The sequence below is a fragment of the Pezoporus occidentalis genome, unplaced genomic scaffold (assembly GCF_034315485.1).
Source record: "Pezoporus occidentalis ecotype Australia unplaced genomic scaffold, CSIRO_AGI_Poc_V1 ctg16, whole genome shotgun sequence".
NCBI lineage: Eukaryota > Metazoa > Chordata > Aves > Psittaciformes > Psittacidae > Pezoporus > Pezoporus occidentalis.
The window spans coordinates 465,714-480,070 of NW_026913425.1; the positions used below are offsets into that span (position 1 = coordinate 465,714).

At 41.1% G+C, this 14,357-nt stretch overlaps 1 long non-coding RNA gene across 1 annotated transcript; it reads left to right on the forward strand.

The window, feature by feature from the left end:
• Window positions 1–8,496: 8,496 nt before the first annotated feature.
• On the forward strand, window positions 8,497–11,730 carry LOC134160361 (uncharacterized). The gene is made up of 2 exons (XR_009963531.1): window positions 8,497–8,684; window positions 10,081–11,730. It is a non-coding gene; the product is annotated as an uncharacterized LOC134160361 (long non-coding RNA).
• The last annotated feature ends 2,627 nt before the right edge of the window (window positions 11,731–14,357 follow it).

Here is a 14,357-nt window from a genome sequence, read left to right on the forward strand (position 1 = left end):
CCACTAAACCAGGTTACTCAAAGCCCAGTTCAGCTTTTCCTTGAACACTGCCAGGGGTGGGGCAGCCGCAGCTTCTTTGGGCAGCCTGTACTAGTGCCTCAGCACCCTCACAGGGAAGATTTATTTTCACAGTATCACAGTATGCTAGAGATTGGAAGGGACCTCAAAAGATCATCTAGTCCAATCCCCCTGCCGGAGCAGGAACACCTAGATAATGTTACACAGGAATGTGTCCAGGTGGGTTTTGAATGTCTCCAGGGAAGGAGACTCCACAACCTCCCTGGGCAGCCTGTTCCAGTGTTCCGTCACCCTCACTGAGAAGAAGTTTCTTCTCAAGTTTAAGTGGAACCTCTTGTGTTCCAGTTTGTACCCATTACCCCTTGTCCTATCATTGTTTGCCACTGAGTAGAGCCTGGCTCCATCCTCCTGACACTCCCCCTTTATATATTTATAGACACTAATAAGGTCACCCCTCAGTCTCCTCTTCTCCAAACTATAGAGACCCAGCTCCCTCAGTCTTTCCTCATAAGGGAGATGCTCCACTCCCTTAATCATCTTAGTTGCCCTGCGCTGGACTCTCTCCAGCAGCTCCCTGTCCTTCTTGAACTGAGGGGCCCAGAACTGGACACAATATTCCAGATGGGGTCTCACCAGGGCAGAGTAGAGGGGAAGGAGGACCTCTCTCGACCTACTAACCACCCCCCTTCTAATACATCCCAGGATGCCATTGGCCTTCTTGGCCACAAGGGCACAGTGTTGGCTCATGGTCATCCTGTCGTCCACTAGGACCCCCAGGTCCCTCTCCCCTACACTGCTCTCTAGCAGGTCGTTCCCCAACCTATACTGGAACCTGGGGTTGTTCCTGCCCAGATGCAGGACTCTACACTTTCCCTTGTTATATTTCATCAAGTTACTCCCTGCCCAACTCTCCAGCCTGTCCAGGTCTCGCTGGATGGCAGCACAGCCTTCTGGCGTGTCAGCCACTCCTCCCAGCTTAGTGTCATCCGCAAACTTGCTGATAGTACATTCAATTCCCTCGTCTAAATCGTTGATGAATATATTAAATAATACTGGTCCCAGTACTGACCCTTGAGGCACTCCACTAGTTACAGGCCTCCAACTAGACTCCGCCCCATAGACTACAACTCTCTGGCTTCTCTCCTTCAGCCAGTTCACAGTCCACCTCACTACCTGATCATCCAGACCGCACTTCCTCAATTTAGCTGTGAGGATGCTGTGGGAGACTGTGTCAAATGCTATTTTGCTATTTTGCTATTATTTAGTTTAAATCTCTGTCAGTTTAAAGCCATTCCCCCTTGTCCTGTCTCTTAACATGTCCCTAACATGCCCTTGATTTCTTGTCAGCCCCCTTTAGGCACTGGAAGCTGCTCTAGGGTCTCCCCAGAGCCTTCTCCAGGCTGAAGAAGCCCAGCTCTCTCAGCCTGTCTCCATAGCAGAGGTGCTCCAGCCCTCTGAGCATCCTTGTGGCCTCCTCTGGACTCTCAAGCAGATCCACATCCCTCTTGTGCAGGGTGCCTCAGAGCTGGGTGCAGGGTGCCCTAGAGCTGGATGCAGGATTGCAGGTGGGGTCTCACCAGAGTGGAGGAGTGGGGGAGAATAGCCTTCCTCAACCTGCTGGTTAATCTTAAGTATGATAAGGTTAGATAACCCCAAAGTACGACTGATAACTATGATAAAGCTATAGATTTAGAAATTAAAACAAATATATATAAAATGTGCACATAGGCAGATGTGTATCATATACACCTGGGGATTGGAGGTAACAGGCATTCGTGTTCCTCCGTGACCACGCTGTTCCAGTGGGGCCAGGCTTGCCAGAGCCACGGCCACAGGGATGCTCTCTCTGCCTCCCTCCTCATGCCAGGCACCCTGCTGCTGTGGTGAGGCAGATTGACACTCCTGCCATGCTTGAAGTGGGCAAATGAAGTCGTGTTGTGCTGCCATAGCATCTCCTGCCTCTCTCGGGGGAGGTTGTGGCCTCCTGCCTTCACTGCAGTGAAGCAACAGAGGTTTTTTTGCACCATTTGCAAAGAAGTCCAAAGGCTGGGCCATTTCCCAACAACCTCTGGCATTGTGGTAGCCCGGGAGACTGCATGGTGCAGTGGGTGCTGCAGATGCTGCAAGGCTGCATGACACCCCGTTGGCCCTTGTGGGCAAAGCTGATGGAAAGAACTCCACACCAGGTAAGAGTGCTCACAGGACCACTGACAGATCAGAGGCATTCTTCTGGCCACGCCTCACTCGAGAAGGGGTTCAGCGATGCCAGGGAAGCCTGAGAAGATTTGGAGGAGGGAAACCCAGCTTCTGCAGTGCTCTAGCACCTTGCTGAGGAAGAGCTGTTGCAGTTGATCTGCCAGCTGCAAATATTGCCCTGAAGGAAAAGATGTTAAAGCACTGAAATTTCATCCTTCCTCTTGTGAAGTTTTTGATTTTCCAAAGTTTAAACCACAGTTTTTTGGTCTAAAAGGGACTGCTCTATAGTGTGTACTCATCAGCAAAGCTGCTGACAAAGATCCTTTCTGTTTTCTTGTTGGTCCCAACAGGCATTCAGACATCTTCCTCCCCACGTACCAGGAGTGATGGTGTCGTGGTTTAAACCCAGTCAGGTAACTCGTTCACTCACTTCCCCCCCTTTCTTGCCCTCCCCCTGCTCCCGGAGGGACGGAGAGGAGAATCGAAAAGAATGCAACTCCCACGGGTTGAGATAAGAACAGTTTAGTAACTAAGGTATAACACAAATCACTACTGCTACCACCAATGATAATAATGATAAAGGAAATAACAAGGGAAGAGAATACATCATCTCACCACCAGCCGACCGATAACTCGCCCCCCCAGCCCGACCAAGCTCTGACCGATACCTCCTCCAACCCTGCAGTCTCCCAGCCCTTCCGGCTAACTCCCAGTTACATCCTGGGCATGACGTGCTGTGGTATGGAATACCTCTTTGGTCAGTTTGGGTCAGGTGTCCTGTCTCTGCTTCCTCCTGGCTTCCCCTCCTCCCTGGCAGAGCATGAGGCTCACAAAGTCCTTGGCCAAACCAAAACATCGCTTGTTATCAGCTCTGTTCCCGAGCTGAAAGTCAAAACACTGCACTGCACCAGCTACCAAGAAGGGGAAAAATGACTGCTACTGCTGAACCCAGGACAGATGGCCAAAGTCCTAAGCAGAGTCACAGCTCATAACTGCAAATTGTAACAGATGGGCTCATTTCTCTGATGTTTCAGCAATGACAAAATCAATTCTAAGATCATATTAACACAGACATGCTCTCAGATATACAGTCAACATCTTTCAATAATGTTTAGTAGGCTTGACTCCTCTTTTTTTATTTAGTTCCAAACTCGTGTGATGTTCCTGAACTGCAGTTCATAGTGTTCTTTGAACTGCTGATCACACCACATCTTCATTTAGCAAAAGCACCACCTTTGTAATTAAGGTACACCTTTTTTAGGCTTTTCAAGGTAATTTACTTGCCTTGCTTCAATGCTGCTGCTTCAAAAAATAAATGATTACTAATTTTAAAGCGTTCACAATTTCCATCTTGCTGCTAGCTATGATTAATTATGATGACTAATCATCAGATAATCAGATTTGACTAGTTCTGCATAAACTTTTCATGAGGTACAATAGCTTGTTCACATTTTGCTGACTCTGGGGAAAATGAAATCAAATTAACTGGAGCCACCCCCCTTTAAAAATTTACTCATAAGGATTCATAAAGGGATTCATAAGGAGTGCTTCAAAATGTTGCATCCTCTGCTCTCCACACCACAAATGGCTGTGCACCCTTTTGTTAGGCTGTGTACTACTGCACTGACTCATATAGAGTGCACTTGCTTAAAAATACTGATCATGAAAGAATTTGTCTTCAAGTTTTCACGAAATCGGTGATCAATTTCCAAGAGTGGTCTAAAATTAAGTGAAAATAGCAAAAGTGAATTGCTGCAAGCAAGCAAATTCCACTCTTAATACATAAATGTTACTGAAACATGGTCCTGGAAAGTTGATTATACAGAATAAAATCACACTCCACACCAAGGTACATGTCATTTCGGAAGTCAGCAGTGGCTGTCAGCAGGTGGCAAAGAATGTCTGCTGGCCTGGAACTGTGCATGTAATTGACTTTTTCATTCTCTTTCTGAAGAAGGGAAAAATGGGCTGGTAAAAGTGTTTTACTTGACCCAAGGTTTAATGTTATATTATTATTTCTCTAGGTTTCTTAACCTGCTTTTAATAGAAAACAAATTGGAAGTCAAGCTGTCACCTTTAAACATGTCAAAAGCATACAACGTTTGCACTAAATAATTTTAGGTAAAACAGTTTGCTGAACTTACATATTGCTTCAGGTGGTAAGAAACTAGTTTTCAGCTTCTGCATTTTATTAACGTCTGAAAAGCTTATGCATTTCTATTATGGAAAGCAGTGCTAATAAAGGGACGCATTGATGTTAAAAACAACAGCAAAAAATTAGTCATGTTCACTGTGATTGCAGGTTGTCATCACTTCCCACAGCGATTTTAACTGCTTCCTAGCAAGAAAGATTATTAAAGCAGCACTTAAAAATAGATAATGTTTAAATGAAACAAATGCTTGACCCAAAAATTACAGTTGTTTTTCTATTATTTTTTTTTTTTCCACTAGCAAAATCCTTGGTGTAACTCGGGGAAAAGTAACAGAACACTGTGAGGCCTGTCTGGTGGTCAATGTTTGTGGATTAAGCTAAGAATGTTATTCAGGAAAACAACTGAATCAGTCATGCAGTGCAGACAGGTGTTATCCATTACCTTACCAATTCAAGAAAACTGGAACTGCTGATAGGTAAATTCTGAGCAGAGAAAAGTTAAATCTGGATATTTTGCTGCATGCCACCATTTCAAAACTACACTGTGAATTGTTTCTGAGTTTGTACTTCAGCTTTTAAAACTAAATTTTCTTTCTTTCAACAGGAAATACTCTGTTTATTGGAGTTATCATTTGATTTTCTCTTTTTTAAACCAAGTTTTCTTGGAGATTTTTTTGCAGGGTGCTGAAGAAGACTAGAAACTCATAAAGCAGGAATACGGGAATCTGTACATGCATACAGAGCTTTTGACTCTTATCAACTCAGCTTACAAGGGAAGCGCTGGAGACCTAGAAACATCCCCTTCACCCTGATGGTTCAGCTACCCAATCTTTAAACATCAGGCAAGCGTGCAAGAAAGCACACAGGCATCAACTGTAGCAAAATGTTTTCATCTTGTTCAGCTGCTGAATTTTCTGCTCTGTATTTTCTGACTCTGCTACCAGAAGTTGCTTTTTGTTTTACTGCCTCTGTAGCAAGAGCCCGCTGCTTCACTATCACTTGTGTTTTTCAGCTTTTAAAATACATTAATTGAAATCCTTTGTGCAGGTCACGGAGCACTCTGATCAGGGGTAAAACAGGCAGGAGGTTGATTAATCCAGCAGCTGTGGGTGTAAGAAGCAGAGAGTCTTATATTCTTTTGCCTGCCTTCAAGGCTGTTTATGCTCTTTATTCAATTGTACTGTAATGCAGAATGTGTCGATAGTCCCCAGATCCCCAGGGCTCTCTTCTAGCTTTTTGCTACTAGCCATCCTCATTTGTTGAAGCATTTTGATGTATTGTCTCACTTCTTAAATCAGTCCTGGAGCCCTGTAAGCAGAATTGTTCTGCTCCACAGCAGTTCCCTTTCCTCCTCGACCTCCTGAAATAGCTATGCAGAAATCATCGCTTATTTGTGCCTCTTTCTTGAGGTTCTGCAAGCACAGTGTCAAAAGTATGGCTGGGGGAGAGGAACTGGACTTTCAGAAAGCTTGGCAGAGAGGCTGGTAAGGAGGCTGGGTGTTTGTGCAGTCAGAGATCAAATTCTTATATCTAAACCGCTGAGAGTTACAAAGCAAGAAGGTTAATAAGGAATTATCAACCTGGCAAAAGATTAACAGCAAGATGCCACAAGGTTCTATATTAAGACTGATTCTTATCAAACTTCATTTATGGTTTGGAAGTGTTGATGAATAGTGAACTGGAAAAAAATTGCCAGCAATATAGCAACTGCAAGGAACATAGCAGGGCAAAGGCTGATGAAGTGTTAGTGCTGGGAAATGCCTTTCAAGAGATGTTCAGAGTCGGCCCTTGTGTGTCATGTTTTCCTCAGGGCTGGTGAAATGGAAACCTAGAGGGTCCCATTACTGAGGGAGAAAGAGAATTTGAACAAACCCACGCAGCTGGAATGAGATTTCATGGGACTGCTTTGGCTGAAGGGGTCCTCTTTAGGTCATTCAGTCTGACCCCTTACTTCAGCAGGGCCAGCTACAGCAGGTAGCTGTCTGACGGTGTGTCTGGTTGGGTTTGTAGTGTCTCCACAGCTGGAGGATCCACAGCCTCTCTGGGCAACCTGTTTGACCACCCTCACAGTGAAAAGTATTGTCTTGTATTCACCTGGAATTTTATGTGTTTCAGCTTGTGACCACTGCCTCTTGTCCTGCTAGTGGACACCACTGAGAAGAGTCCAACTCCCTCTTCTTCATTCCCTCCTATCAGGTTTTTATACATGCTGCTAAGATCCCTCAAGATTTGGGACTCATACTCTGGGACGTTTCAGGGGTAAAATTGAGAATAAATGATGGGCTGAAAACTTCCTGCCTCTGTGGAAGGTGAAATGGGGAAACTCAGCAGTCTGAAGGTTTCTTGGTGTGGAAAAGAAACAGAATTGTTTGTGGGTTAGAACAGAGAACAGCTCAGCGTTACTGTGCACAGGGACGGGTGGACCTACAGCAACAAGAGGATCTGCATTTCCGGAGACTGCAGGGGTCTTAACAGGAATTCTGTAATGAGGAAGTAGAAATACCTGAACCTTGGTAAAGATGATATTTCAGGAGTGAGACCAGAAGGAGTTAAGGATCTCTTCAGGAATGGTGAAGTGGTATTTTGTTTGGATTCCTTGTAAACAGAGAAACTCTCATTTGGGAAAAGGCAAAATGGGATTCGGATAAGACTTTCTGCCTTTAGGCCAACAGCTGACAAATTTATTGTGGAAGGAATGATTTGATCTCGTAGTGTTTGATATTGAATTTGTTCACAAAAATGGACATCCAGAATCATTTTGTCCAGTTTTCTCAGATGAACTTGCACAATTAAAGGCAGATGAACCCTGAATCTATTGTTTAGTTTGGAGGCATCTTTTCTGCACCCAGCTATGTGCATACTCGGATCAAAACACAAAACCAGCAGTGTTGGCTCGGACCATTTGTGAAAAAGTAAGGATGATATTTACCTTAATTTGATATGGGGATGTTCACTGATTTTTCATGACAGCATGAGCAGCCCCGGGGATCTCACGATCTATGGAGTTAAAGGCACTTATTTTAGTAGGTAAGGATATAAATGTGAGTTAAACAGTGAAGACATGCTGAAATCTTGAATGTCTTATTGCCCACAGGCACTGAATAGAATAATCTGGTTTAATTTACACTTTGTGTAAAATCATTTTCTAAATAGTACAATAATGTCATAAACTAGCTTTAGGAACTTATCATTGTTGTTTTGTTACTTTCTCACTATTTCAAAGTAACGTTAGAGTGGTACAGAGCTCGTTTGTGAGGAGCTCTGACTATGCATATCATTTATATAGTGGAGTATTTTACTTATTGCTTCTACCCTTAGGGCAGGCTGGTGCTGAGCACTGCTAGGCAGCATGAAGGGCTCAATAATGCATTGCTCCATAATGCAACCTCACTGCAGTGGCAGAGGTGGTGATTAAAGCACTGCAGACAGAAATGCTGCTCTATTATATATATATATATGTATATATATATATATATATATGTTGTATCTAGCATTCCCAAGTCAAGAAAAGTGGCCAGAAACACCATGTTTGGATCTGCATGTATTTAGGGTAGGTTCGAGCTAGGCCTGTTATTTATGGCCCCTCATAGCAACAGTACGGTCTGCATTAGCCTGAAATGCGTAAGTTATGCTCAAATTGCTTCATATCTGACCTAATAAACTTTGCCAGACCAAGCTCAACCAACACCGTGGTAATTCAGATGTTTCTATACCTATTGAGTTCTTAATCTGCAGCCTGGATGTCCTAAAACATCACTGAAAACAGTGTCTCAGCAACACTAAAGCCCAGTTAAAAATGCCTCAGCGGTTCTAACTTGTCCACAGTTGGTCTGCACTGGTAGAGATGAAAAAAAACCCAGGAATATAGATAGCATGGAGTGTGGTCCCTTCATTTGTAGTACTGTTTGGGCTCATTTTGTTTTCAGAAAATGTACTGAAACTTAGAAGTCTATCTCTGTACTGTGGCTGTTTGAGTGTATGTGAGCTGGATGGAAGGCATGTGAAGAGCAACCGCGATTCAGCTCCTGAGGTGGGAGGCTCTTACTGGAGCAACACAAGCCCTATGGGTTGGATGAACAGTGAAAATAATAAGAAAACTGCTTCCTGCTCACTCTTACTGGCTCAGTGAGGAGCTCTGACTATGCATATCATTTGTATAGCTGCAGTCTGAGTATATTTTACTCATTGCTTCTGTCTTCAGATCAGAAGGAAGCAAGAAATGCTGCTCTTCTCATCTTTTGGTTCCAGATTCTTCTTGGACTTCATTACTGTTTGTAGGCATAGTATGTTACGTTCCTCTGAGTGTCCTACTTCACAGGTAAGGGTTGTTACTGTGCTAGTAAAAAAGCCTAGCTAAAACTCTTCTTTATTCAATGTAATTTCTTGCTTTATATCACATTAAACTGACAAGCTAAAATGAACAGGTGTTCATAACTGAAGAGCTATGAAATGATGTGGCACTAATGATCTCTACCAAAAGTACCACACATACAAAGGCAAATTCCCCTGTTGGTTAAATTGCTGTACTCTGGAGCAGACTGTAATTTAGCTATACCATGTCTGAGTTAAGGAGTGACTTATTCATTAGTCCTGTGTTTAGCTAGTTACTGTAAATTTTGCTGAAGGCATATATTTGGCTAGTGACACTGTGTAAACAGAGACCAACTTCCCTGGAATAGGAGAGTCTCACTTGAACAAAGCTTCCTGTTTAGGGACATGAGGAAAGGAAGAACAAAAGCAATATAAATAGGATAATGGCAATTTTTAATGGTAGTACACAGGAGGAGAAGGTATAATCCTGTACTGAGTATAACTATCATAACAGATGATGGCACATGCTAACAGCATGATTCAGTTTTCTGTGTCTGTAAGTGATGAATGGAAAGACACCACTAGTAGCAATTTTTTGGGGAGGAGGTTTTCTGACTGCAGGATGACCATTACACCTGAGAGGTTATTGCTTTTGATGTTCAGGAAGGACAGAGGGGAATAAACCTATATGACTTGTTTACATTAGCTTTACCAGACCTCTTTATTCAATTCTATGGCTGAATATGGGCAATGCCACTAACACCAAGTATCACCAATCAATCATCTCATGTGTTCCATTGCACTACTGCTGTGGTGCTCTGTACTAATAGAGTCTGTCAGCAGAGCTGAAGTTCTGCTAATTAAGCAAACACACCCCACCAGTCCCTGAAAAACAGCAATGTAGAATAGAAACCCATACATACTTTCCTCTAATACTTTGTTTCATAAATCTGTAATTTTTTCATATATGGGAAAAATGGGTGATGACAAATTGTCTCATAAAGATTTCATACACAGGAGTTTTGGTTGGTTCTATGATTTATAAGTAACAACTGCTTTTCCTGAGATCATTTTTTTGAAACAGGCTAGTAGGATGCAGAATGTATGTACTTTTTGTTTTGTTTTGTTTTATTTTACTTTTATCAAGAAGGTCAGGTATAATAGCTGCTTTAATTTCAACTATCCAGAACGTTTTTTTGTTTGTTTGTTTGTTTGTTTTAAGATTTCTGGTAATGGCTTTTAATTCCCTTTCTTTCTGTAGTACTGTAATGACCTCAGGAATTGACATTTCTGGACAGAAAGCAAGTTCTGCCTTTCACATAAAGAATCATAGCTTGGTTTTTTAACTAAAAAAAAAAAAATAAAAAATGCAAGGCATTAAATTTTAAATGTCTGTTTTTCAGGACTGAACTGTGTGATTTCCACGTGCATCCTTGTACTAGAGTTCTATGCAATAACAAACATCTGCTGTGAGTGATGAAAGAGGGATTGCTATAACATGTATATGCTGGCACCATATATTACTTGAGATAGGATGAGCCATGTAATCAGAGAAACAAAAAATGCAACTTAAGTTTCAAGTCTAATGCTATCCTTGTTCCAGCCTTCCTCCAGTGTCTGAATTGGATCCTAAGTTATTGCAGGATCAGTGTGGATCCCAGGACTTTGGTCAGGATATACAAAGGATATACATTTGTTCTTGATGGCAGCTTTTGAAATCCTTGGTATATTTATGAACCTCCTTTTTAATCTTTAATTCCTGTCATCAGAAATTTCCTGTCTCATTGATTTGTACATTATCTTTGCACAAAATGTAAAAAAAAAAGCTATAAAACTATGTAAAAGGTACTGAACTGTCTTCTTTAGCATTATGAGATGTTTCAGCACACAATGAGAATGCGGCTCCATTTACCAAAGGAAGATTTCAGCAATTCACTTACCAGGCTGCTTGCAAATGTCAGTCCTCTGAGCAATAATAAGGCAACAAGTAGGCTGAGAACAAAGCTGCTGATAATTCTGGTGCTACAATTAAAGTAAATATGAGGGCCGTGATGGGTAGGAGTAAGAGATTTGTTTCTGCAAGGAAAATATTTGTGTCAGAAAAAGCATCAGGCACTATGAACTGAGCTGCTCACGAGCTACATGTGCTTTTGAGAAGCATGCTTGAAAACAATAGCCTGAAAATAGAAGATAGTATCCCATGGGTTATAGCGGACATTTTGTGAGCCTCTGCAATGTTCAGGTGGGATCTGTTTTGTGCAGCCTTATTGATAAAGTCCAGATGAAGCCTGGCTGGCTGCTAACTCTACAGCTGTCACAGATTGAAGAGATGGTGTTTTGTTAGGAAACTCAGGAGTTCATGATGACCTGGGAGAAGTTTGTCCCAGTGAGAAGCGAGTTGATTTGCATTTTTAGAGAATCATTACCCAGAAACCTGGGACTACTTGTGTGTGTTTGTACAGCTTTAGAACCAGTATGCAGCATGTCTGAAAATAGTTTTACTTTTCATAGGCTGCTTCCATCATAAGCTTAACAGTATGCATTATTCAAAGGAGAACTGTTTTAGTTTACTTGAGTTTTGTCTATGACGCATCTGGCCTGCCCTTTAAAAGGCGTCAATAATTTTAATGTATGCAAATACCCGTGAAGTTGCATAATTCTGAGTACATGCACAAAGAGAGAGATGAGCCTTGTGGTGTATAAATACCTTAGAATAGATGTGCATACATCAGAACTGGTTATCTTGGGTACCCAGAAAGGGACAGTCTGAACTAATTTGGAAAAAATCAGTTGCAGAGATAGTAGTTTCTCTGTATTGGCAGTACAGCAACCTAGATGTACATGCAAGTAGTCCATGGGGGAATGTATTATTTGTACTTATCAGGAACTAGCTTTGTGCACATTATAAAATAAATAAAAAGGCTGCAATAATGTTCTTATAGTTTGTTGTTGCTGATGTCTCTTCTGAAGCTGTTTAAACTATTCTTTCACATTCCCCTATGGCTGTTGAACTCTCTCAAATTAAGGATAAAGTCAGGTAGATTCAGTCCATATTGACTGTATTCCACTGATTTCTGCTCTGGCCTATAAAATATATGGATACAGTTCTTCATTCTCATTTTACTATTAATGCTAATTCTACATTTACAAATAAGTTATAGGGTTTTTTAGGGATATGTAGAATTTGCAGTCAGTTGTATCTATCAGACCTGAATCTAAAAATTAGGCCTCCAAACATTTGTCAGTAAGGGAAAATTGATAATCAGCTTGTTCCAGGCATGTTTTTTGCTATGCAGTTTTCTTAAATCCTTCTTCACCGTGTCTGAATCTTAGTATTGTTCTTCATAATTGTATCTTACCTCAGAAAAAACCCAGTCAGTTTTGGGTTGACATGCAGTTCTTACAGTGCAGAAACTGAAATTTCCTGGTGCCAGCACCTCTAAAACCGATGCAAAACTTAAGGTACTAATACAGTAACAGCAGGCACTAACACTGATGAAGCATATTTGATCACTGAGCCAAATATAAGGCTTAACTAAAACCAGCTTTGGTTAGCATAGAGAGACTTCTGCAGAAACTTTAGCACACTTTGGCTTCTTCACCTTTTGGTTAATTTTTCCCCTTTTCTGTTCCCTTTGCTCTGAGTCCTCTTCTTTGCAAGGCTTTGGCTGTAAGCAAGAAAGAAGTAATCTATATGCTTATAGCAAGGCTGATGACATGAAGGGTTTTAGAAGAGTTTTAATCTTCAGTGAACAAAAGCTGACCTTCATATGTAGTAAATGGTTTTCTTGATAGGCTTTTAGTGAGAATGTTATAGTATTACAGAAGGCTGTGTAATGATGACAAAGCTTAATACTTAAAAGTGCTCATGGAGATACAAAGATGATGCAATGGTTTGTTGAGAATGCTGTGGTTTGAGTGTGCTTGCCAAAAAAGCTGAGACAGAAATTAAATTTCCTTTTTTTTAAAAAAATAATACCAACTGAAAAATTCCACTCGAGGTGGTGGAATTTGTCAGCAGCTGTTTATTTGGGCCAGTGTGTTAATAGAATTGTTTAAAAAGGATAAGCAGGAGAATTTTTGAAAGTTTGGAATTTCAGCTTTTGTGGTTCAGCTCACTGCTGATAGGATTTATTCTTGTCAAGAACCAAAGCTTTAAAAATAAAAAAAAGTAAACACTTTGGACTTCTTACCATTTGCAGCTTTTCAGTAATAATTGCAGTGTATGTATGTGCATATGTTGAGTGGGAAGTTCATAGCTGTTCATCAGTTAACTATTATGGACACTCCTATTTTTACAGTATTGCATTCATTTGCTGGAGAGAATTCTGAAAGGTTCTAAACTGCTGTTGGTGCCTTTACTTTATTCTGATGGCTTTTATATTATGCAGGTTAGAACAGGAGACAGAGAGCCTTAATAAACTGGATCTTGGTCTCATTTTTGGTTATCAGATCTCAGGAATGTTCTGTTTATCATCTGCAGAGTGTAGCGAATGACACTAATGACTGCCTCATAGGTTATATCATGTTCTGAGGTTAATTTAGTTAGTACTGAATCCTGTTGTTTCAAAAGATCAGAAAAAAAAACCTTATTTTGATTAAAGGATTTCAGGGATCTCTACGTTTCAAAAGGCTGCATAAGGTCTGATGGAACCAGAACCAGCTTTGTTGTTGTTGAACTTAATATTCATACTGAGCAACAATTGAGGTGTGCTGATAAAATAGTAAAATACTTAAAAAAAAATATCCAATAAGTTCTTGTGCACTTCTGTTTTCTCTTTGTAGAGTGGGATTTCTGGAATGGGTGTTAAAATGGGAATTAAAAAATGTAGGTGTGCTGTTCTGGACTGTTAATGTGCAATAGGAGAAGGGCAGAAATTTGTATATTGTCTCAAGGCAGAAAACCAGACAAGAAAAAGTAAATTCTGGTGGGATTTCAGCCCTGTTTTGCAAACCAAACAGTTTGGTTGTGCTGAATTTTAGGTAAACGTCCAGACTTTGGGATCTTTGCCTGGGTGTGTTTCCTAAACCACTTAAAGCTCACTCAGTAAAACCTTGTGCATTTTTGGAATAGGGAAGCTGAGTGACAAGCCCTTGTCTCTGACAGAACTGTTTAGGTCAGCAGGACACAGGATTTAGCACTAAAACTTTCCAGGAAAACCACAATGGATGTACTGGTGCCGTTTCTCATAATTTTGTCTGAGGCAGGAACTACTTTCACAGCCTCTTATCTTATGCTGTGGGGTAACTTTCATTCATAGTTACTTCTACTTTGTGTAATGCTTTTGCCTTGGTATTTTTTATAGTACTTTCTCATATGTATACAGATAAATGGAGAATTTTCTTTATTTTAAAAACAATGTTCTATGAATCAAAGGTATTAAAAATATTATTACAGTGATCAAATACTTTTTTGCTGCCTGATTTATCTGATGCCAGACCACGATATGGGAGGAATTTTACGAACACGAATTGTACAGGCCAGAGGTGAATCCTCTGTCTTTCCCTGTATTTGAGGCACTGACTCTGGTCATGTTTTGTCAGACCCTTTATGGTTCGCAGCAAGCGGAGAATGGGTAGGTGTGAGAGTAACAAACTAAATGTATTTGTTACAGAAATTAGTACTGCAGATGGTACACCTCCTTATAAATACTTCGGCTTCTTTACGTTGAAGAGGGGG